The 24,099-nt window shown below is 28.1% G+C and overlaps 2 long non-coding RNA genes across 6 annotated transcripts in view; one reads left to right on the top strand and one right to left on the bottom strand.

Annotated features, from left to right (window-relative positions):
* The window catches only part of LOC139426027 (uncharacterized), a 43,158-nt gene extending 25,869 nt beyond the window's left edge, over window positions 1-17,289 (bottom strand). Inside the window, exons 1-2 of the long non-coding RNA XR_015435529.1 lie at window positions 16,665-17,289; window positions 8,500-8,555 (exon numbers count right to left, since the gene is read on the bottom strand). This is a non-coding gene — a long non-coding RNA (uncharacterized LOC139426027). The remainder of the gene's footprint in view (window positions 1-8,499; window positions 8,556-16,664) is intronic.
* LOC122269977 (uncharacterized) overlaps window positions 1-24,099 on the top strand; it is a 384,828-nt gene that overhangs the window by 280,226 nt on the left and 80,503 nt on the right. For all 5 annotated transcript variants that reach the window (XR_015435531.1, XR_015435532.1, XR_011637273.2 and 2 more), the window contains one exon: window positions 1,228-1,368. This is a non-coding gene — a long non-coding RNA (uncharacterized LOC122269977). The remainder of the gene's footprint in view (window positions 1-1,227; window positions 1,369-24,099) is intronic.

Genomic DNA, 24,099 nt, shown 5'->3' with positions numbered 1-24,099 from the left:
TTTAAATTTTGAATCTTAATTTCAAAATCTAAATTTAAAGCGTGATTATAAATTTGACTTTCAGATTTAAGTTTCATAATTAATTTTTAAATATAAATTTAAAATTTTAATTTTAAACTTCAATTTTTAAAATTAAATTTGTTATTTAAATTTTTGAATTAATATTTAAATTTTATTTTTAAATTTTAATTTAAATACTAATTGATTTAAAATTTTAATTTTATTTATAAATTTTAATTTAAATATTAATTCATTTAAAATTTCAATTATACATATTAATTTTAAATTTCAGTTCTAATTTCAATTTCAAATTTTTTTTTTTAATATCAGTTTTAAATTTTTATTTAAAATTTTATTTTTTAATTTCATTTTGAAATTACAATTTTAAATTTCTATTCAATCTAGAAATCTATCGTGAGAATTTCTAAGTGGTCTACTAAACAGTTAATTTTTTTAAATTTGTCAATGAAAATTTTATAATATACTATGAATGAAATAATTCTTCAATTGTTTTAAAATAAACTGAGGAAAACAAATTTTTTCTCCATATCCAACACCATTTAACTCTTTAATTTGAATAATAAAAGGCTGTTTTATTAGAGTTATTTTGCACAATAGGCAAACAAACTTTTACTAACTACAACAAACTACTTCATAAAATAAAAATATATTATACTTAAAAGATAAGCATACATTTCTTAATCTTAACTTTTATCTTCTTTTTTTTTCTTTAAATTTATTACGTTTCTATCCAGTTAAATATTTTAAAATTTAATACTCTTTTGAAATCTGGCGTTCTGCTTCACGAAAAAATTTGAAAAGATGGATTGCTTTTTTTCCTAAAATTTTTATATATTCTGGTTTTATGCCTAATTGAGGACTAAAATCATTCAAATTATATGATTTGATTTGGGATCAAAATTTTATAGGATTGATTTCTAGTGGAAAAGGTCTCGTAAAAAATCTTTATAATTATGCTGCATCCAGTCATGTACATTTAAAATAATATTCTTTTTCTTTTTTTATCTTTTTTTATTATTTAACTTCTTCATTATTTATTTATATATTGCAATAAACAATTTTTAAGTGATTTTTTTCTGGAGAATTTTGATATTTAAAAAAATGCGTCTTTCTTTGGTACATTAAAAAAATTTTGTTTACTCTCATAACTTTACACATGTACATTCGAAATGCGTTCCATTTTTCATCCCTACTTGAAAATTGCAGGAGCTGCTGATTTTTGCTGGAAGCCCTTCAAACAAGACTTCATCTCAGAAAAGTTTTACAGCTGTCAGTTTGTTTCCTATCGCTTTAGAACAATTAATTTTTACACTTCATTGATAGTGTAAGAAGGTTCTGGAAGATAAGGTAAGGCATTTTCCAACAATTGCAAATTCTCTCTGTCAAATACAGAAAGCCTAGAGCCCACGGGCACTCTAATCCAAATACTATGTAGAAAATTCAATTTGCTAAGCATTCAAAATGTAAGTGCATTATGTTAAACTTATTTATGCTTGTTATGAAAAAAGATAAAACAACATGAAACTATTCAGTAATGATGAGGAAAATTACAGCAAGAGATGCGTAAAAATGCTTCTTAAGAAAGGTATAGTAAGAAAGTTTTAAAAGAAAACGTACTAAAAATAAAGATCCAGTGGAAAAATACTAAAGACATAAGTATGCATATGAAAATTTAGTAAATAATGAAAAGGTAATGTAATAAACTAACGAAAATAATCAATATAAAAAGTAACAGTGTTTTGATATCTGACATTGAATTATCTGGAATAAATCATTTTATTCCATGCTGTTATTTTCAATGATAAATTCACGTAGTAGAAAAAAAATCACATAATAATATTATAATATACGTTATTATTCCAACAATAAGTAATCTTCGTAAGGATAATAGCTTTATCTTCATTATCATCATACATCTTCATTATTATAATTCTTAAATTTAGCTTAAAAAAGTATTTTTATCCTTTGCTCTTTGGGAAATCTTCCAATTTTAAATACTTTTAGAAACCACATTTTTTCTAAGAAATTTACTTTTTGATACCTAGAACTGATTTTAATACCCTTACGTTTCGCCTTATTTGAAGGTATTTTGAAAAATGATTTACAAGTGGTCAAATATGGATGGGTAACTGGTCCTGTAAATCAGTGCATGTCATTGACCATCGGATTCACTTTCCATTTAGATACATTGAAAGAAAGAAAAATAAATAAAATAAAATCCATCAGTAAAATCAGAACATAATAGAGGCGAATGCGTCCATTTATCGCCAATCAGAGAATGGAAGCTGATTTGAACTCAGCAGGGAAGGGGTGTACAGAAAGCCCATTCAGACTAATAACTAATTTGTGCGGATGATGCACTCACTATGTTATTTGTCAAGAGTACTTTTGCTAATCCTTGGGGAGCTCTTGGCTGCAGAAATAATTCGCCGGAAGCTTTCGCTCTGGATGCCAATCACGCTGATGAAGAGAGAATAGTATTGTCTGGCGATTTATTATATAGCTAATATTACTTTCCACGTTCCTTACAGGATTTTGCTTAGATCTATTATTCTCCAGAGACCACAAACTATGATTTTTGTCTGATTATTTCTGTAACTAGTAGTAAGCTAATTATTTATTTAAAGAAACATGCACCCAAAGTGTTCTTATAGCAAGTATTTTTATCATACTCGTGACTATCACGCGACAGTTTTAACATCGTCAAAATGAGGTACTGATCTTCTGAGGTACCATACCGATTTTAAATCCTAATGTGAGTTACCAACCAAAAAAAAACTACCAACTTTTTTCTTCTTTTTTTTTTCATATTTCTATTTATTAGTTCAGAGATGGAATCATGGTTATCAAACTGGGTGTAAACGCCATCCACCAAAAATGACCGACAGTTTGGCGATCGCTGTTCTAAAATTTTAATTATTAAATTAAATTGCGTCCCATGCTTTTGAGAAATCTGAAACTACTCCATTCAAAAATAAAATTATTCAGAGAAAAAAGGTTTTGGGTCTAATTCTGTATGTAATGACATGAAATCCCATTTAATAGTTAAAATTCATATATCATCACTCATTGTTCCAATGTTCAAACTTTGAGTGGGAATTGTATCTACAGCACAAAACCAATTATACTAACTTTACCAAATAACTAAATATTTCAAATAACTAAACAAAATAAACTTTATGAACACCCTATTCACACATTTAAAATTCTGATTAATCCTTCAAACTTTCAGAGAAGTAATTAAAGTAAGAATAATTAAATAAGCTAGATAAATGAGTGGTCTAAGATGTTTCACAAAAACTTATTAAATTGTATTCCGTTTGATCATTCAAGTTTTGTGAGGAAATCTGTCCCACAATAAATTATTATTTATTAATTTAATTATATTCCAATTGATCACTCAAGTTTTGTAAGGAAATCAGCTCCACACACAATAAATTATTATTTATTAATTTAATTATATTCCGATTAATCATTCAAGTTTTGTAAGGAAATCTGTCCCACAGTAAATTATTATTTATTAATTTAATTATATTCCGATTAATCATTCAAGTTTTGTAAGGAAATCTGTCCCACAGTAAATTATTATTTATTAATTTAATTATATTCCGATTAATCATTCAAGTTTTGTAAGGAAATCAGTCCCACACATAATAAATTATTATTTATTAATTTAATTATATTCCGATTATTCATTCAAGTTTTGCAAGGAAATCGGTCCCACAATAAATTATTATTTATTAATTTAGTTATATTCCGATTGATCATTCAAGTTTTTTAAGGAAATCTGTCCCACAATAAATTATTATTTATTAATTTGATTATATTCCGATTGTTCATGCAAGTTTTGTAAGGAAATCCGTCTCAAAATAAATTATTATTTATTAATTTATCTCGATTGATATCTCATTTTATTTATAGACTCCACTTTTTTTTTTTTTTTGATTGATTCTTTTGTTTCTGAGAAACATAAAAACAATTTGAATTAATAAAATATTACAAGTCAGTAATTAATTTTAAAGTTACATTTTGTAATTAGTAAGTACGCACATGCGTAGTATTTTCTGTCCATCATAAAATTCGTGTAAACATAAGCATGCTATGGTTGTTTATTTTATGTAAATTACATAAAGATATTAGGTTTGTTATTGAACACATGCATTTTCAATTGTATAATGAACTTAAAACGTTAAGCTCAGTAAGTTTTGAACTTTTAAAATAGTTTTCGAAACTTTTGTGTTGAGTCCATGAAAGAAATACACAGAAAATCTTTTTCGTATTACCGTTACGGTTACAGATAAGAATGGAAATTTGCTTTTCTGGGTTCACAGTTCGAAGGAATAAAGTGTTCTTTCAGCTGTGTATAATCTTTGTCTCGACGTTATGAGAATTTTCTTCAAATTATGAGAACTATATGATTTTTTTTTCTATTTCGAAAAAAAGAATGTGTGCCAGTACTTCTCATATTTATCATTACTTTTTGATGAAAAAAAAAATACTATTCACTTTTTCTTGAATGAGAAATTGACTTCGTAAATCAATGGGGTGATAAGAAAAACGAAGATGTTTTTTCTCCCTAAAAAAACTACATTAACTTACTTTTGAACACTTAATTTTTAAAAGTAAGTGTTCAATTTCTAAAGTTTTCCAATGATGTAATCCGACGTACTAAAACGCACCCTTCAGCACGTCAGTGGGCATTACAGAAATATTACAGCGTTTGCAGATTCTTATTCTTTTTATTTTAAAAAGAGGACAAACAAATGGAAGAAAATTGTTCTAACGAAAATATTCTGTAGAATTATTAACTACCGAGATTGTGTTAATTTGAAGCATTTCGTTTGTGTGGCTTTAACCGACACTTTGTACTTTTCATCCCTTTGCTTCATAAGTTTTTTGTAAGCTAATTATCCTCCAAAAGTTTTTCGTTTTTTCTTACTGTCAATAATTTCTAATTTATTTGCTTATTTAACTAACCAAATACAGTAAAGCTAGTGCACAGATAATCTGAACGCAGGTTTACCGGATTGCCAAATTATCCGAATCGTTTAAGGACCATGTGTTTTTCCCACCTTCTTGAAATGATTTCTTTTGTCCCTCGGTGACCTTGAAAAAATCAGGTTCTTTTCGCCCAATTTCAAGTAGTTTCTAATAAGGGAACTGATTTCTAATAAATTTTTTTTAAAAATTAAATCTTTTAAACGTGGTGGGTTGGTTGGTTGGTTCTAATGCTACTTGCCACACGGGCAAGCCTTCTTGGTGAAACCGAGCAAATTTAAGGCAGAGTGTGCGATTCTTTTTTTTCAGTGACGCCATCTATGACCCAAAATTCGACTTCTGCCACACCATACGTCACACCTGTTTATAAGGCGGACCCATTCATACATGCATTCATTCATCCACAGATCGTAATTTTGACCTAAATCAGAGAACGATCGATCTTCAATCCAGTACCCCCAGAGGTATTGATTTGTTATGGGAACATGGAGGACTTTGCGACTCGACACGTCTTTTGTAAAATAGCATAGGCACTTTAACAATTGCTAATTCTAAAACTTGAAAAAGTGTGAAGAGAAGTTACTAAAAAATGTTCCCATAGCCGTTTTTTGTAAAGTTGTCCGATTATCCGTTTTGTAAAGTTTTCGTTATCCGGATCGGTTTTCGTCCTGATTGGTCCAGATAATCGATGCTCTACTGTATACTTATTTTCCGTTTCCCAATATACCAGAGTGGCCACAAACAACGATTCTCGATTTTATTTTTAAGACAAATTAAAATAATTTAAAATTCAACTAAATATATTTTATATTTTTAGAATTTAATTACGCATCGAATATATTTTCGATGCTCACGAAGGCACAAAAATTCAGAAATTCTGTCCAAATGCTCTAAGGAACGTCGTTGATCTTAAGAGGTAGCTATAACACGGAAGAAACTTTTCGTGGCAAATTCTTCTTCTAGACCATTGGTATTTTAAAATTTAAAGTTAAGAAGAAAGTTAGTTCAGGCAAACCTGGAGTCAACCATAAAGTTTTAAATGCTAAAATTTTTTTCTTCAAAATATAAAAATGCAAGCATATTAATACATGATATCTTCCTCTTTGCGTAATCCTAAATAATCCTGGAATAATTTATTCTGATTTTGATATTTATAAAAAAAATCTGCATTTGAAATTTCATGGTATACTTTAGGTTCATATGACCTCACTTTTTCTATATATTTAAAATTACTTCTGTAGATGTAAGAGGATTCGCCATGAAGGATTTCGTCCGTGGTATAGCATCCTTTTAACCATCTCGAAAAAAGAAAGAAATCAAATATTGGACACAGATCAAAACTAAAAATCTTTGGAAGTCGTAAAATAAGCAATTAAGAAAGGACCAACATTTTCTATAAGCGGAAGTAATCTATTATTACCAATCCATTTTTCGTCGAACTCCGAAAGAATTTCATCAATTGTCGTCTGGTTTCCGGTGATATTTACAGCATCATCTTCAATCGACAGAACATCCAAATACGTTCTTTTGTGACACATATTACTTTAATTAGAGTTCTAAACTTCCAGAAAGTGAAAGATGACGAAGAATTCAGGTAGCTATCGAAGTGGAACAGACAGAAAATCATTCGTTTTTCTTGCAGCGGTTTCTCTTGACCAACGATGCGGCAGAACGTTCTTCCTCAGGTTCAAGGCTTCAATTCTCCGTATTATTATTATTACAATTATTATTTCCATAATACTTGGACGTCTTATTACGAATGAGAAAAGAGTGATATAGCGATGCCTCGTTACATTTTGTCACATTTGTGACTTATTTTCGCGAATTTGTACGGGCGGTGTCCTATTCGAAAATCGAGACGGTTTGTTCTTCGGAAGGGTTGATTTTCACGCTTTGCTAAAAGGTGAAAATGTCTTTTTTTATGCGTGGAAAGGAATTTGCGAGTCGTCTTGTCACTTTTACTTCACCTTTCGTGACAGTTTTAATGTTTTCTGATATGTTTCTGGAATGACATTGTCATTTAAGAAACATTAAACCGAAGATTAATTTCAGAGTTCATCTTTACAATCCATGTATATATTTCACAAAGTGAAGAGAAATGACCAATAATATTGTGAAATAGAACATTTTTTTTTACGTCACTAGTCTGAAAGAAATAATGAATAAAAAGGAATGACACACCTCTGGGTGATTGCTGATTCAGTCTGGATTTTATGGAATCGGCATGGAATGTGAAAAAGGTGGTAAAAAAAAATAAGAGGAAGTTCATATGAAATTAATCAGAAGATAAAAAGTGCCCATTCAAAATAAAAGAAAGAAAGAGATAATAGCAACAAATTATGGGAAAAGCTGAGTTAAGCTAATAATAGTTTAAACTAACAATTAATTATTATTAGTTTCTCGAAATATCAATAAATTTTTAAGTGTCCATTGTATCATTACATACCAGGTTAATTTTGTACCAAAGCAAAGAAAAATTTTTAACCTTGCATTCTTAGAAAAATTTATAACTGAAATTACAATCGTATATAACTATTTTAATGATGAATCCCAGTGAAAAACATTTATTCCATCAAATGAAAAATTCCTCAATGCGAAATTTTGAAATATTTTTTTAAGTGTCCATTGTATTATCAATACTTATTCGGTTACTTTTCAAAGCAAAAAAATATCACCAGTTTTTGGAAAACTAAAACTCGAACAGTATTTAATCACTTTATAGACAAACACGAGAAGTAGAAATTATTTAATTTATGAAATTAAAAAAGTCCGTAAAATTGTTTTTATAATCATAATTTAAAATTTATAAATAAATTTATATTTTACAATTATCAAATTTATAAATAAATTAATAATTTATAATTATCAAATTTATAAATAAATAATTTATAAATAAATAATTTATAAATAAATAATTTATAAAATAATAATTTATAAATAATTTATAAAATCATTGAAATATATTTTTTTTTCGCAATTTTACCAATTGTTAATTTGTGAAAAAGTGCAACTAGTTTTGGAATGATACACAATTCGTCAAAATGTCTTTCTTTGCAATAAATGACGTTTCCAAGAAGCAGTTTTTTTTCGTACTTGTGACTTTAACAAACTCGATAATCTCATCATACTTCTTTTTCTTAAAATTTGAAGCATTTATCTTTACTTTTAATTTATTTTCACATTAATTGCGTTAACAATTCTCGATTATTTAATGTGTGACAATATTTAAGGCGATATTCGATTATGCCACCAAGGTGTAAAAAATAATTTTCATATAAGAAAATACAACTTAATATGCAGAGAATCACATGCACTTTAAAATTTATAATTTAAGCAGGTGAAATTTCTGGAAATTGTCGAACTCGTTGTTAAAAAATACTGTCAGTAAAGAAGTTTACGTCATTGACTATATATTTTTTGTCTTCTCAGAATACTTATTTCATGTACTATATTTTATGTACTTTCTCTGAATAAACGTACCATTTTTTCGCCGGATCAGGATTCTTGACTCTTATAATACGGGAGATGGCAGCAATCTGGAAAAAATAATTTTAATAGTTCAGTCTGGAGAGCAATATAAATCTAAACGTGATGTTTATCGTATTTTCTGCGTATTTCACAATGTCTCTGATACTGTTTAAACCAAAACATTTTACACGGTTATAAAAAAAAAATTTCAAATATTCCTTCAGAAAAATAATTTTTAAAAATTCTTCATTATCTTTTATTATTTAATTTAATGATGTTCATAAAAACATTGCATTGAATTTTTATACCATTTTAATACCGTCATATATTTTATATCATTAATAATTTTCATGATTTCAAAATTTGATGACAAATCTCGAAATTCGAAAGTAATTTTCCAATATTCCCTGAGAAAAAAAAATTTAAAAATACGACTTTTTGAAAGTTTCACTACTCAGAAACTATTTAGCAAATTGCATTCAAATCTTGTATTTTATCATTTAAAATCCCACAGATTAAATTGAGATAAAAAATTTTATACCTTAAAATTCATACGTTGTCCGACCAATTTAAAGAGAAAATTGAACATAAGAAATTAATAACGTAAGAAACAGTAAATAATTTTAATAGCATAAGAAATAGGAAATAATTTTTTAAAACAATTTTTTTTTTCAGAAATTGCCTTTGGATAAGCGAGTTTTACAATTATATGTTAATTTTTTTGGTTCATTTAAATAATCTGAGAAATATTGCTCACATGTTTAATTTTTTCTTATTTTTCAACTATTCAATTTCAATTACCTCAGTGAAAGGCACGAACTTGATAACTTGCTAAGTTGAAAGTGAGTTATTCCATAAGGGAGAAAAAATAAAATTGATAAAACTTATAATTGATGAAAACTCATAAAAAAATTTTAAGTAAAAGTAGGTTGAAACTTTAAATTGATAAAACTTAGAATTGATAATTGATAAAGTAAAGCATTGTTAAAAAAACGAATTTCAATTTAAGTTACAGAATATCGTAAATTGAAAAACCCAATAATGGCTAACTTGAGCAATGAGAAATGCAACAGAACATCGTTTAATTCAGTTTTGCAATAAAAATAAAAACAAAATGATTCTTTTTTTAAAAAAAATGATATGTTAATCAGGGTATGAAAAATTTTTTATATTTTATTTTAATTCCGAAAAGAAACTTTTCTGAAAATAGATTTTCAGCTTGATTATATAAAACAACATAACTTCTAAAATAATCGCCAAGAACTCAAATACCGAGAACTATCAGTTTCCCTTAAGAAGATCCCAGGGTCACATGTCTGTCTGGATAACATCGATGAATACCTAAATACGTCATAAAAAGTCGAGTTATCCGATATATTTTGTAATGACATCAAACCAAGCGAAGTCGTGCTCCGTTTTTTCCCACAGCTAGACCCGCTATTCCTTGGTCGAATCCTTGGTCGACCAAGCTTGGTCGTCCAAGGTTCTCCGTCATCGGATGGTGACGGGGCATCCTGTAGGAATGCAGTGAAGGAAAACAGATATCGACATCGACTTATGGACATCTAAATGTGTATTTATAAGCAAGAAGAACAGATATTTCCTCCAAATCACGTAGTTAATTTCTTTCACCGGATGTCTTTTAATTATCCTTTTTTCCATAAGAATAAGACTATCGGAAATTAAAAACCGTGGATAATGTTTAATTAAGACAGGAAACGGTAATGTTGTACGCATCTTTGAATCAAATATTTATCCCGTTGTCGCCTTAGAAAAACTATTTTCGCAGTTAACAAGTGAAAATAATGACACTTTAATGAAGATGTGAGAAAGTATAATAAATGAGCTTAATTATATTTGATATTTCTACGAATAAACGAAATGAAATTCTAAATTAGTTAAGATTATATCGCCCTATGTTTTTAAGATAAAAATAATGCAGCTATGTTTAGCAGGTGAAAAATATTTATTACCTTATTAGATACAGGAAACAGACTTTTGATTTTTTTTTCATGCAGTTTTTTTAAAATTAAAAACTAACTGCTCTTGTACGATTCTTTTATATTTTTGATTTTAAAAAATTTAAATAATTTTCATTTATTGTTAAAAATTCGGTGCTTTTCAAAGATTGCATAAGAAATCTTTCTTGTTTTATTCCTAGCCTTAGAATTTAAAATGGTTTTATATGCTTCTGCTTTTATTTTCAAAGAAATGCTATTATTAGTTCCGAAAAATATTTTGCTCTGCTTGTTTTTTAATTCTTTTAGTTTTTTGAATTATAAAAAAAAATATTATTTTATTCGTGATAAAACAATTTGAAGCCAATAATAAAAATTTTATACTCATTATAAATACAGAATATGAAATTTTACAATAAATATTTTAAAAGTAATTGGTAAATAAAGACTTTTTATTCTAAGAGAATATCTACTCGTGAAGGTTTTCATTTTGATTATTATTCCCCCAAATTACTTTTTCTATGAAATTAAAACTGTTCTAAATAAATCAATTCAGTTTAGTACCGTTCAAGCAAATTTGCGGCAGAATTTTTTTGTTTACAAAAAAATCTGAAAAGTTTCAATTTGAATACTTCTTCCCCATGTTGATTTTCACCTCATGAGGGAAGATCTAATATCAAAAAGAAATATTCAAGAATTTATAAACATTTTTTTAATGTAGTTTTTTTGTTTGCATTTGATACCCGAAAAATTTAGTACTGGGAAAAGTTTTCAATTAGTATATCGCAAGCAGGAAAAAAATAACAATTTTCACAGGAAGTCAAAATCATTTCGTTAAAAATTATTTTCTTTTTCTACATTTTACCTTGAAGTTCTAAACCTGAACAAGTTGTGTAGAGTTTAAAAATTAATATCAAATTATTATGTAAAATATGTAATAATTAAAAGTTAAATTTCACTTTAAGGGTTCTGAAATTAGAAATGTTGACATTTAGTGATGTTAAAAAAGACAAAATCTATCAGGAATTAATTTTCACTGGAATTATGAACTATTGCTTATTGACAAAGTTGCATAGAATATTTTTACTAATAAAAGCAATTTTACAAATAAGTGAAATCTATTTTTTTAGTATGTCTAACTGAATAGGAAAAAAATCTCAAATTGTAAAGATATGTGTTTTAAGAGAAAATTCTATCAGTTTTGTAATAACGAACTAGAGCAATTTGTATGACCATTTTAACTCACATGGGTCATTGAATAATTTTGAAGATGTAGTAATTCTTTATCTGTGTTAAATACAGGGATTCTAGTTTGAGCCATAATAATTTCAATGACGAAAATGTAATGTGGTTTCGTAAAGCTTCGGAAATTATGAGAGTCAGTTTTGAAAATGTTATTTAATTTCTTGAAGATAAACCTGTAGATCAATATAATACGACTCACTGGCCAAAACAAACTGCCTGCAGTATCAAAGCAAGTATTTCGCGATATATTTTGATTATATCTTTTTCCTAATGTACAGTGCGCCCAAAAAAAACGGACTACCCTGAATAACTATTGATCTAATGATCGGACCTTCACATTCTAGGATCCATTCTTAATGACTCGAGAAGGTGACCTCAAATATACTAATTAATAAGTGCCGACGATATTTTAAGTTACGAAATCAGACACAAAAACGTACTTTCTCTGAAGAAAAATAATTTTTTTTTTTTTTTTTTTGACGGATTCGGATTTTTGACTCCCAAAATATAGGGGTTCCCAATAGTTTGGCCAGGAGAACACTCCTAAGTTACCGGAATACAAACAGCCCTAGTTCCTACGCATATGCTATACATATCTCACCGGCTGATCTGTTCCATTACAATAAGTTGCATGAATTTCAAACCTAAGATATATAGATAAGATGACCTAGTTAACGAGCAAATGAGACAAAATAATCATAATATTTTGCCAAAAAGGTGGAAGAGTGTTTTAATGGCGTGAAAAATGCTAAAAATTTCAAAAAGCAACAGTTTTTCTTCTAAGTTCTAACAGTTTTTTCTTAAGTTTCTAAAGATAAAGGGAGACATGGCCTCTTCCAATTTTAATAACGCCTTTGCTGACTAAGACTTTGCTGTAAGAGTTAAGCGTGCTTTGCTTGAGAGGTAAGCGTGAACCTAACCTAAAAACTTTGGAGACCACTGCAGTAGGTAATATAGAATACTCGATTCACTGTCACATTATATACATAATGTGCGTCCCACTTAAATAAAGCCAACTTGATTTTGCGCCATAATTGGACACGCTAGGAAAGCCAAGGTGGATCAAACATGTATTTATTAAGTAAGTCGATTCTTACCCTTCTCCACCTGGACAAGACAATATAAGAGGTGAAAAGTGCCCCATCGAAATAAGGCCACTGCTTATTATAGCCAAAATAGACGCCACATTTATATGACTTGAAATATGCGATGTTTCTTACCATTCGCTAGTAACTGGAGAACAGTTGCCTCATTACTATGCTAGGTTTCATTGATGCTAGCCTTAAATTCGGCAACAGACTGAAACTGCATCTTTTGGTGCACATAGCTCTACTGAGGATAGTTCCCCTTCTAATCCCCATTTAACTATAGGTGCTAGTTCCCCTTTTAAAGTTTGTCATTACATTTTCTGAGTTGCTGTAAAAATTTCTATTTTGTAAAAATTTTTAGTACATCACAATACCAAAAATGGTGGCAACTACTTGACACCGAATTGGGGTAAGTAGCAGCCACCATTTTTGTTGTTCACTAATATTAAAATTTATATTTAGAGTAAGATAGGATACACATAAGAGTCAGTAAAGCTATTTTTACGATACAGTAAGAGGAAGAATCATTAATTTCGGGTGCATCCATACAATATTTCTTAAAATGAAATTTGTTAACATGCAGCACAATTAGAATACTAATATAAATACGAACGAGACTGAACTAAACTGAACCGAATAATAATTAAATATTAGGAAATTATTTAATAAAATTGACGGATATATGTAAATCTTCTCTTGAGAAAATAATTACCTTTATAATACAACTAAAACATACATGCATGCATTTTTATAACTGTTTACTTCCATGAAATGTTCAACATCGTGCGAGGAGAAATCAAACTTTCACCTTCTCTGCTCGATGGTAAACAACAAAATCGATCAACTAACTCTAAAATTGGCGAAAATTAGTGAATTCTTGGAGTAAATGCATTTTATCTTGATGCTCAAATTTCTCGCTTCTTCGAATTTAGATTTAACTGTACCCTTCAAAGTATGCATGAACGCTGAATTAGCTATTAACCTAAAAAAAATATATAAAAAAATTTTTTTTTAGTTTTTCAGCACCAGATTCGGTAAGGTATTACATCATAGTGTAATTATGCGACTAAAATTATTGATTTATAATATACGTATACACATATATCCTAAAAATTTTGAACTATAGTTTTCACCATTTTTGGTGAACTAAACTAAAAAAAAATGTCAGTGCTTGTAGTCACATTTTTTATTTACTTTTTTACTGTTATAGTTTTAGTTATTTATTTATTAATTTTTTAATTGTCTGTTTACTGACCACACATTTTCATGCACATTACATTTCATTCAAGAAAAACAAGCACATTTTTAATAATTTATTTGTACTAATTATTTCAAACTATTGTTTTTATGTCAAGTTTATGTAATTATTTTGCAAGAAAACTACAGCTCTGTATTTAAAAATGTATATTGCTTGATTCAACATCAAAAATGGCTACAGCTATGCCCCAAAATTTTTTACAGTGTAGCTTATTTTATAATTTATAATTCCTGGTATAAATATTTTAATTTATAAAATGAAATTTTGTGTCGATAGTTACTTTAAGATATTTTCTTAGATATTTCTCTCTCTACGATATGTTTCTAAGATTTCTGAAATATTTTTGTAACAATTTGAATTCTTTTTTTTTCCTCTGATGAAATTTTTATATTAGCCATTGAATCCCAACATGCATGGTTTCATATAAATAAAATTTCTTATAAATCTAATTGGTAGTTAAATTTTTCAGCGTTGAAACTGTTTGGAAAAGTTGATATTCCAAAAAGTTTATCAGTATTCCAAACCACGATATTCCAACGAACAAAGTAATGATTATTGTATTAGTTCTAAAGAAATGGTGACCCCTTACACACTTGTTAATTTCGTAGTCCACCCTCTAGTAATCACCCGTTTCGTCCTCTCTAAATTAATCAGACACCTGTGCAAAGATAAAAGTGTTCCATTTGAGAAACATTTCGTGGAGTGGATCACAGACGCCGTTGTCAAGGAAACACGGTGACTGCATGAGATTTCCTGTGTTGCCACCTTAATCACCGTAATAGTCTATTCCAAATCAGGAAATCTCTCTTCTTCCATGTCGTCCTCGCTGAACTTTTTATTTCTTTTTCGATATTTATATTCTTATTAATATTTTGGATTCTTTTGTTATGCCGTGAGATTCTGGGACTTCGAGGAGAGTTTTAAAAATTAAATGCATCATTCCCTCCTTTGTTTGCGAAATGCTTCGTTTCATTCTTAAGTGACATCTTTCTGATCACCGCGCCATCTGCGGCTATTTTTGAACTTAATATATCAGCATTGTCGTATTTATAAGAAAAAATGCATAAACTAATTTATGTAATATCTATAATTATGTTGTAGATGTTGTTATTAATCTATTAGATTGTATAATTATCTACTTTTGCATATCAAAAGTAGAAATAAAAATAAAACAATTCTTCTTGAAAGGAATAAATGAAATTTAAATCCTTTTCTTTAGAATGAGCCATTTGTAATTAAAATTAGGCTTTATTTCATCCATACATTATTGAAATAAAGATTAATGCATTTAATAAACTATTATTATTGTAATCATTATTATTATTCGAATTTGTTCTTACATTTTTTTGTCAAAAGGAAAAAAAGAGAAATTGTGGTACGGTAGTCAACTGTTTGCAATTGACTATCGTACCACAAATTATAATTTTTCTTCCTCAAAAAAGTACTTATTTTTTAAACTGATTCACCCATTTAATGATTCGTTGAATCATTGATATCCTTTCTCTCTTTCCTTATTTCATTAACCCATTAGCTATACCAGGAATTAATTAAACGGTCTTCATAGTAACGGTTGCCATAGTGACACTCTCAATTAATTCATGGAAAATATTAAATGGCTTTCTAAAGCAGATTTAAACATTAATTTAAAAAAATCTGAAACACATAAGAAACTTACATTTAAAACACTTAAGACCTGTTTTCTTGTTCGAGTGACCGTTAAAAAAACTTTAAAAATATTGAATTTTTGAGATTTGAAAAGACAACAGATTAGAAAAAGGCGTTAAAAAGCAGGCTTAATGTTTCATGAGGAGGGTGGCGTACATAGTCTAGGTAAACAAAACAAACAGACCATAAGTAATAGATAAATGATATATTACGTAACGCCTATGATATCACATAAGACCTGAATGATTTTCATAAATAGTCGTCAAAATCAGTTAAACGTTGAACAAAAATTTATTTTGAAAGCAAAAAAAAAAAAAAAAAAAAAAAAAAAAAAAAAAAAAAACTAAATAAATAAATAAATAATAAAAAAAAACAGAACTTTTTAACTCTTTATTTTATAAATTCAAAAACCTTTTAGAAACTATTAATATGTACCTTGTATTTGTTTGAAAGAAAGAAATTGTAGTCTAACACATGTACACGTTTTTTTTTGTTTTTATGTTTTTTTTTAATGTATAAAGCTTGTTTATCACAAAATAAACAAGCTTTAAACATTAATATATAAGAAACAAACGTTTCTTCTGTTCTTGTACAACTAAAATAGGAAAAAAAGAAATGAAAATTTCTAAAAATCGAAAATCAATTTAAAAAAAAATAATAATTTTAAAATTCAATTCAAACTATAACTTAAGAACAATATTTTATAAGTTTATATAATTATAATTGTGTCGTAAAAAATTGCTCGTACAATGTTGTATCTAAATCTGTTTAAACTTATTTACATAAAAATTGTTATTATTTAGTTTTTATTTTGATTATTTGTTCATATTATCTACGCATATTAGTTTGAAATCGAAATAAAACACACAGGATTTTTACAATCACAATCTGGTTAATTATGTTAACTTTCAAAAGATATATTTGTAGAGTTTGTTGTCCACTATCTAAAAAAAAGGTTATTACCTCTTTGTCAGGAAGTTCTTCTTCTTCAAATGCTCTACAGCTTATTACAGGCCAATGCCATTCCAGTAGGCTTACTCCAACGGACCCCATAAGACCACGTTGTGGCCAATGATTGATCTTTGTCTTAATGTCTGCATTCTACGCAATCCATTAATCTTGTGCAAGGTTTATCTCTTACCATGCATATTTGCAAAGCTGATTTTTTAATAGGGTTCGATTTGTGACACCTAAAAATATGGCATTTAATAAAATATGATAGTATAAATATGTTGCGATAAGATTTGATTTTATGTCCGGCGTTGAACAGCAGACCCAATTCTGAGTTTATGACTATCAATGTTCAACACCGCAGCCTTCTAATTTTGAACCCGACCCAGAAGACATGATGACCAACAAGGGGACTCCTGGACCAACAAGGGGATTCTAACCCATGATCTGTCCACTGAGGATACCACTGAGGATATTTTAAGTCAGCACTGTGGTCAGTGTGAGCTGGGAGCAGAACTCGTATCAACCAACCACAGCTGGAATTCAAACCTAGGTCACCTCATTGAGAAGCGAATGCTCTACTTTCTGAGTCATTCGCTTCAGGGGATAGAGCATTCATAAATAAAATAAAATTTTTATCATACGATAAAATTTTATTTTATTTTATTCACCGTTGTTGAACAGTCGACTCAATTTTGAGTTTGCGACTACTAATATTCAACTCCATGGCCTTGCAATTTTGAACTTAATCTAGTAGACAAGATAATTCCTGGATCAAGTATTGGGAGAAGTGTGCCTTCGTGGAGGACTTTTTGCTGAAACTAATCCGCTTGTGCGTTACATATAGGGGAAAACCACGAAAACCTCCATGGATAGCCTGATGACAAGCCCATGATCCGCTTACCACTGAAGATATTTTTCGTCCACACTGTGATCAATGCGATCCTGGTGCCGAATTGAGTTTTGTATTCCGTAGTCGGCGGAATACTTCAAAAAATCTTATCGTATAGCCACCACAACTATACGATAAAATTTGATGACTCTGGCAATATTTGGTTGTTTGCATTTCTTATAGACTTCGTGATAGAACAAATTCCCCACCTGTCTTTCTCCAAATTGACAAAATATTCTTCTAAGAATTCTTCTTTTAAAAAATTAAAAGTCAGAAATTATTAACTATTATAAATTATTTAAAACTAATACTTTTGTATGCAGTGAAATCAGATTATGAATCAATTTTAAAAACATTTTCTAAACGTATAAGGAATTGTAAAATAAAATAGGTATAGGAAGGAAAATTTGAGTTTCGCAAAATTTAGATGAGACGATTCGTTCAACCTAAAATGTTTTTATTGCTCTCGTAATATTTACATAATACTTAATAATTGAAGTGCATGTTCTTTAACTTTGCATGCTCGCCGAAATGTGAAATGATGAGGGCGTTATCAGAATAATAAATAAGATTGTGTTGACGGTCAGTGCACAAGATAAATTGGATATTGAAAGACTGAAGCAAAACAAATAAATATATCTCAGAATGATAAATAGAAAAAACGAAGGCTTTTATCGTTTATATGGTTTTTCAATATTAATTTATTGAAATTTCATAGTTCACAAAATTTAAATTATGAAAATAATTTAAAAGTAGATTATTTCTATAATAAATAAGTAAATAAAATTGTTTCCTAATTTCAGAATTGTCAGAGAGATGTGTTTTAAGATAAATATCAGATATGCTTTTAATTTAATCATCCTTGTTTAATTCTTGCAAATAAACTAATGATTGCTATTTTCTTTATTCTGCAATATAGTTCAAAGCATAATAAATAGGTCGTCGCATAACTAAAGTGGGATGTATAGCACATGATATATTCTAAGAATTTAGCTATCCAAGTTTTTTTTTCTCTTTTAAAACTAATGCAATGTAATTCTGCAGTTCTATCTTCCAGTTAGCTAATTTTATTTCATAAGTCTTTTAGTTTCAAGGCTTTGAAACTAAAGGCCCATCCCTGCTTAATTTATATGTAAGTACTATTTATTAAACGTTAAAATTCGCTTTCATTATTTAACGAAAATAGAAATGTTTTTCAAAAATTTAAAAACAAAAATACGTACAGTATTTTAAAGTACCCATTACATTTGACTTCTAATATCATAGTTTTTATTTATTTAGTTATTTAATTATTTGCTTATTTATTTACTTGTTTATTTATTTAGTTCGCTAGTTAGATAGTTATTTATTTATTTATTTTTATTAAAAAGAATTTCTAAAATGTTATGTGCCTTATCTCTAAGAAAAGTAACAAAGTAAAGCCATATTTTTCATTTTTATTAATAAAAAAAAACTGCGTTTATTGAAAAAAAATTTTAAACATTGAAATTTTTAAATAAAAATCAATATGGCGTAGTTAAATTCTCTTATAAATTCAAATAAAAACTTAACACTTATATATTCTTGAAGCGTTGAATACTAAAAAAATGAACTAATAAAATTCGCTAAATTCTAAATGTATTGGCTGAATAATTCTACTTTTAATATTTTAATTTACAACAATTTGTGTTATGTTACTCAGACAATTATACCTACATAACCTATGGCGAACTCCCCCGGGTCTTTTATGCACGCATTTAACTCTTGTCACAAAACACAAACTTCTACAATATGATGATTGGACATCATAATCAAGAAAAACAAATAACTCCCTTCATCTTATTTATTATCCCGGTAAATGGAAGAATGGAACGCCATCTGAATATTTTGTGACTATATTACAGGGCGCAGAACCTAAATAAATAAAAATCGCAGTGGATTCGCTTGCCCGGCCACGCGGCCAAAATCAAATCCAGGTCTATAGGATAAGAGCTACAGCAAACTTCAAAGATTTTTTATTGGATGTCAAATTTTGTTTTTGCTTAGCTCTAGTTACGATGATAAGGTAAGTGGTCTTTACGTTCAGTAATTGGTAGGACTGTCTCTCTAAGCATTAGATCAAAGACCTGATGGTAGATTAGGAAAATAAATGGTGCTTATGTTCAACAAGCATAAGTCCAAACAGGCTGTGGGATGAAATTTGAATTTATAGACATAATTTTGGAGTTTTTTTTTAAAGGATATCTCATTCTGATAGCGAGAAAAACATACTGAGAAGTTTTCAGTGCATTACTAGAAAAGATTTGCTTGAATTTCAGTGTTTCCAAAGAAACTTTTTGTCAAATTTTGCTTATAAAAAGATGAAATCACAAGGACTGCAAAAGGTTGAGTATCACAGTAAAGACTTGCTGTTACATTATATTCAATTCAATTATAATTTAACTATAACAAGGCGTCCTAAAATAAACTGACAGTTTTCAAAAATTTACAACAGCTAAATGGTGAAGATTTTTTAAAAAAAAAATTATTATTGGAGTAAAATCATGTGACAGGGCATACATTTTCCACCCAAAACTTCAGAGTTTAGTTCAAAAAGTGCTCAACAGATGGTGATGTAAATATAAAATGTCTGAATGAATGAAAAATACTTGAATATTACAAATTTGAAATTTTCAAATTCTTTTAATGAAGAAGAAGACGGAATATCTGCCATTAGCCGTAAGGCAAATATCATTCTGCAAACCAGATAATTGTGTAAAAAAATATTTACTCACTAATACTTGAGCTCACAGTCAGTTTACAAGCACTCGAACCCTATTTATACCTTTTTATTATCGAACCTTATTATTTTTCGAATTAAATCCAGGAGTTCTGGGAGGGTTAATGTATAGCTTCTCAAATGAATTTTCTGTAAGAATTGTTTTATTTTAATTTATTATTTGTTATTTCGTTTTCTAAATATAAATTTATGAAAAACGTCAGTCTAATGTAAGTATGTTGGACTATAAAAACTTTATGATGCTTGAACGTAATCTTATAAGCTTTACAGACAGAACAGAGAAAAGTTCAAAGATTTTATTATTTTTTTCACCGAAAATAATTATGAAAATTTAGTTAATTTCTTTCTTAAAAAAATTCCTTTTTTAAGCTTGTTTATTTAAAATACATGTTTTACATAGTTAAAATACATACAAAGTTTTTAAATAAACAAATGCGCCACAAAATAGTTTTTTTTTTTTTTTTGTATAATTTAGTTATTTGAAGAAGATGTGATTGCGCAATTCTTTGCATCGTGGCTTTTTACCCAATAAATATTGCAATTATACGTATCATGTTAGATCACCAACCACATTAATTAGATTTGTAAATTAGGAATTTAATTGCAGATGATCCAACTGTATAAGCTTGTCATGGTTTTGTTTCTTCATGTAATGCACACGCTGATTAATTTAACTTGAAAAGTCCTCAACATAAGTAAATTTGTTTGGAAATTTTGTCATCTGAGTTTGGTTTGAATTTTGAAATTACAAAAATACGAAGAACTTGTTGTAAATCTAAAAGCGTTAATAAACTGCTTAAAGAACAGTTCTATAAATGCCTCTCTATATTAAAAAATCGAGAGAGTAAACTTGTTCGAAAGTTATTGCAAAAGTGATTTCCTCCCGATTTTTTTCTTTTTCTTTTTTCCTTTATGTTTAATTTTAATTTACAGCGCAAAAACTATATCATTTAAAGATTTGAATTTAAGATGGGCTGTAGAAAAAAGTAAGGAAAGTACGACGGAATAAAAAAAAAATTTTATTCAATGATTAGTTCAAGAAATAGTTCGAGAATTGTTAAACTTGTAAGAAAAAATACCATGTTTTGTCGATCTGTAGCCCGCTGAAATGAAACTGCGTAATTAAAATTTGGCGCTTTAGAAGAGTCCTTCTTTATTTGTGTACTTAACACGAATTTTGATTCAAAATTCCAATTTGTTCGAAAATTGTAAAAAATTTAAGTATTTTTTCGTGATATGTTTTCAGCTTTTTAGGATTTAAGTATTAACTATTTTTGTTGAAAATGTATTTTTCTCCTACGAGATCTTTCTTTCCTTATTTTGTAAGCTCGCGCTCCCGTAGATATCAATCAAAAATAGCAAAAAAAAGGGAGAGATTACATGTTGTTAAATATAAATCTCAACATTTACATTAAAAAATTCTTTTTAAGAAATAATTAAAAACCGTTTCCGATTTTAATTGTCATAAGTCCCGTCAGCGAATAAAATTATTTCTCATTTATTTCTTCTTACAGAGTCACACAATATGTATTCTTTATGTTAATTTTATTTCAAATACAGATTAAATATTTTCAAGTACAGCTTTCAAGTACAGACGATTACTTAGATTTTTCGAACCTAGGTAATCGTATCTTTTGTTACTTTTAACATATTAAATCTTACATAAAGCTACAATAATTGCATATTTTTAAAATAAATTTTTCCGTGTTTTTGTGTAAAATATTAAAATCTAAGCAAAAAATGATGAATAAGAAGCAATTAAAGGGGTTGGTGAGTGGAGTGAGCAGGAGTCGGAGTCTCCCAGAACTATAAATTTTGTTTAACTATTTGCATTTACTAAGAATAATAAACAAGTTTTTCCTTTAAAACTCAAAAGAGGATTATAAAGGAGGATTATGGTGGAGGAACGAAAAATATCTTAAAATAATTTTTTGATGCTCTTTCAAAACGTAAAATAAAATAGCAGCAGTTTAAGTGCCTTGACCTTTAGCTATAATTTTAAACTATATATGCCATTTTCATGTAAAAAAATTACATATCTGGATTTAGAACGAACAAATAAATATTTTAAGAGTTAATGAACTATATTAAAAATTCGGCGAGATTTATTTATCTAGATAAAAATTATCAAAATCAATGAATAATTCTCAATTTTCGGAAATTTCTTTTAGCGCAGATAAAGCAACCTTTGGATAACTTTTCCAATGTTGAAAAATTAGATCACAAAAGCTTTTTAATTTTTCAGAAAACCGTGGCCTTTCTTCCTACTAAAGTTATGCACCATTTTCAGAATTTGCTTAGGAGGGACTATGACTAAGAACAGGCTAAACTTGACCTAACAATCATTAGAAACTGCTGCTATCTCGCTGCAATTATTAAAATAGCAAATTATTTTTCAAAAAAATAAAATTTAAAAAAAAGGGGGGGGGGTTCTTTTTTTTCTTGATGACAGAGCTTTCAAAAAACAGCTTTTACTATGAGAATTAGTTGCCAAAAGCAATGACAAACAAGATGACTAGAAAAATTAACATCATTAAAAAATTTCTAAATTTTTAAACAGAATCATACTATGAAATTCCCCATTTTCTATAATCGCAAAACGAATTACGAAGTATCTATCACAGGTGAAGTCACGAGGACCGATATGGACACGTCAATGCGCGTGCGTTTGCCTTTACTGCAGGTGCGATATACCTCTGATAGTGCTTATGTGGCATGAAACTTTGGATTAGTGTTGATTTATTAGTGGTTCCTGCATAAAAGGAGATGAAGAGGTCGTGGGAAATGATAAAAATTTCCCTTCAAAATGTAGAAAATGCTGTAGATCGATAGTGTCGCATGAAGAAATATGCGTACAAATGTCCGATAATCTTATCAAATTAAACTGAATCGTAGGTAAAAATATTTTCTCACCGTTTTTGAAACATGATATACCCGTGATGGATTTTTATTCGCCATTTAAAATGATTCAGGTGATTTATTATCTGCCATTTGAAATGGTGCAGGTGATTTAAATTGCGATGCCTGTAATCACTTCGCGTGCTTTCTTGCAATTTTAAATGTAGCTTAAGTGCTATTATTAATACAATTGCAATTTCAATACTTATAAAGCCTTTTTTGCATAATTTAAAAAGCTGAACCGTTAATATACTGTTTACCAATATATATATATATATATATATATTACCAATATATATATATATATATATATATATATATATATATATATATATATATATATATATATATATATATTACCAATATATATATATATATATATATATATATATATATATATATATATATATATATATATATATATATATATATATATATATATATATATATATATATATATTGTATGTATAGCGCAGTAGTTTAATATTTACTGAGCGATTAGTCGTAACGGAAAGCTGTGCTATTAAAAACATACCCTCTTTTAAATTAATAAGCATACTTAAAAATATTTAAAACAAAAAATTTTAAAAAAAAAAACACTTTTATTCAATTTTTATTTTTAATGTTATTTACTTCTTTTAAAAAAACATTTAATTGAAATCATTTAAATGTATGGTTATGAGTCAAATTTTCTTAATTTAGGTAGAGAAAATAAACTTTGGTATGTTTTTATCTACCAAAAAGAAACTTAATTACGACTTTAAAAATTATTGTTTGCATCTTTTTACTGTATTTAATGCTTAATTTATGTTAATAATAATATAAATTTTTCGCAGTTGCATGTAAATTAGCTTGGTATACTATTTATAAATAGAAAAAAGTTATTCGTATTAGTGAGC

The sequence above is a fragment of the Parasteatoda tepidariorum genome, chromosome 7 (assembly GCF_982258835.1).
Source record: "Parasteatoda tepidariorum strain Cologne lab strain chromosome 7, Ptep-v5.0, whole genome shotgun sequence".
Classification (NCBI taxonomy): domain Eukaryota; kingdom Metazoa; phylum Arthropoda; class Arachnida; order Araneae; family Theridiidae; genus Parasteatoda; species Parasteatoda tepidariorum.
This window is presented reverse-complemented; position numbering and strand designations above follow the sequence as displayed.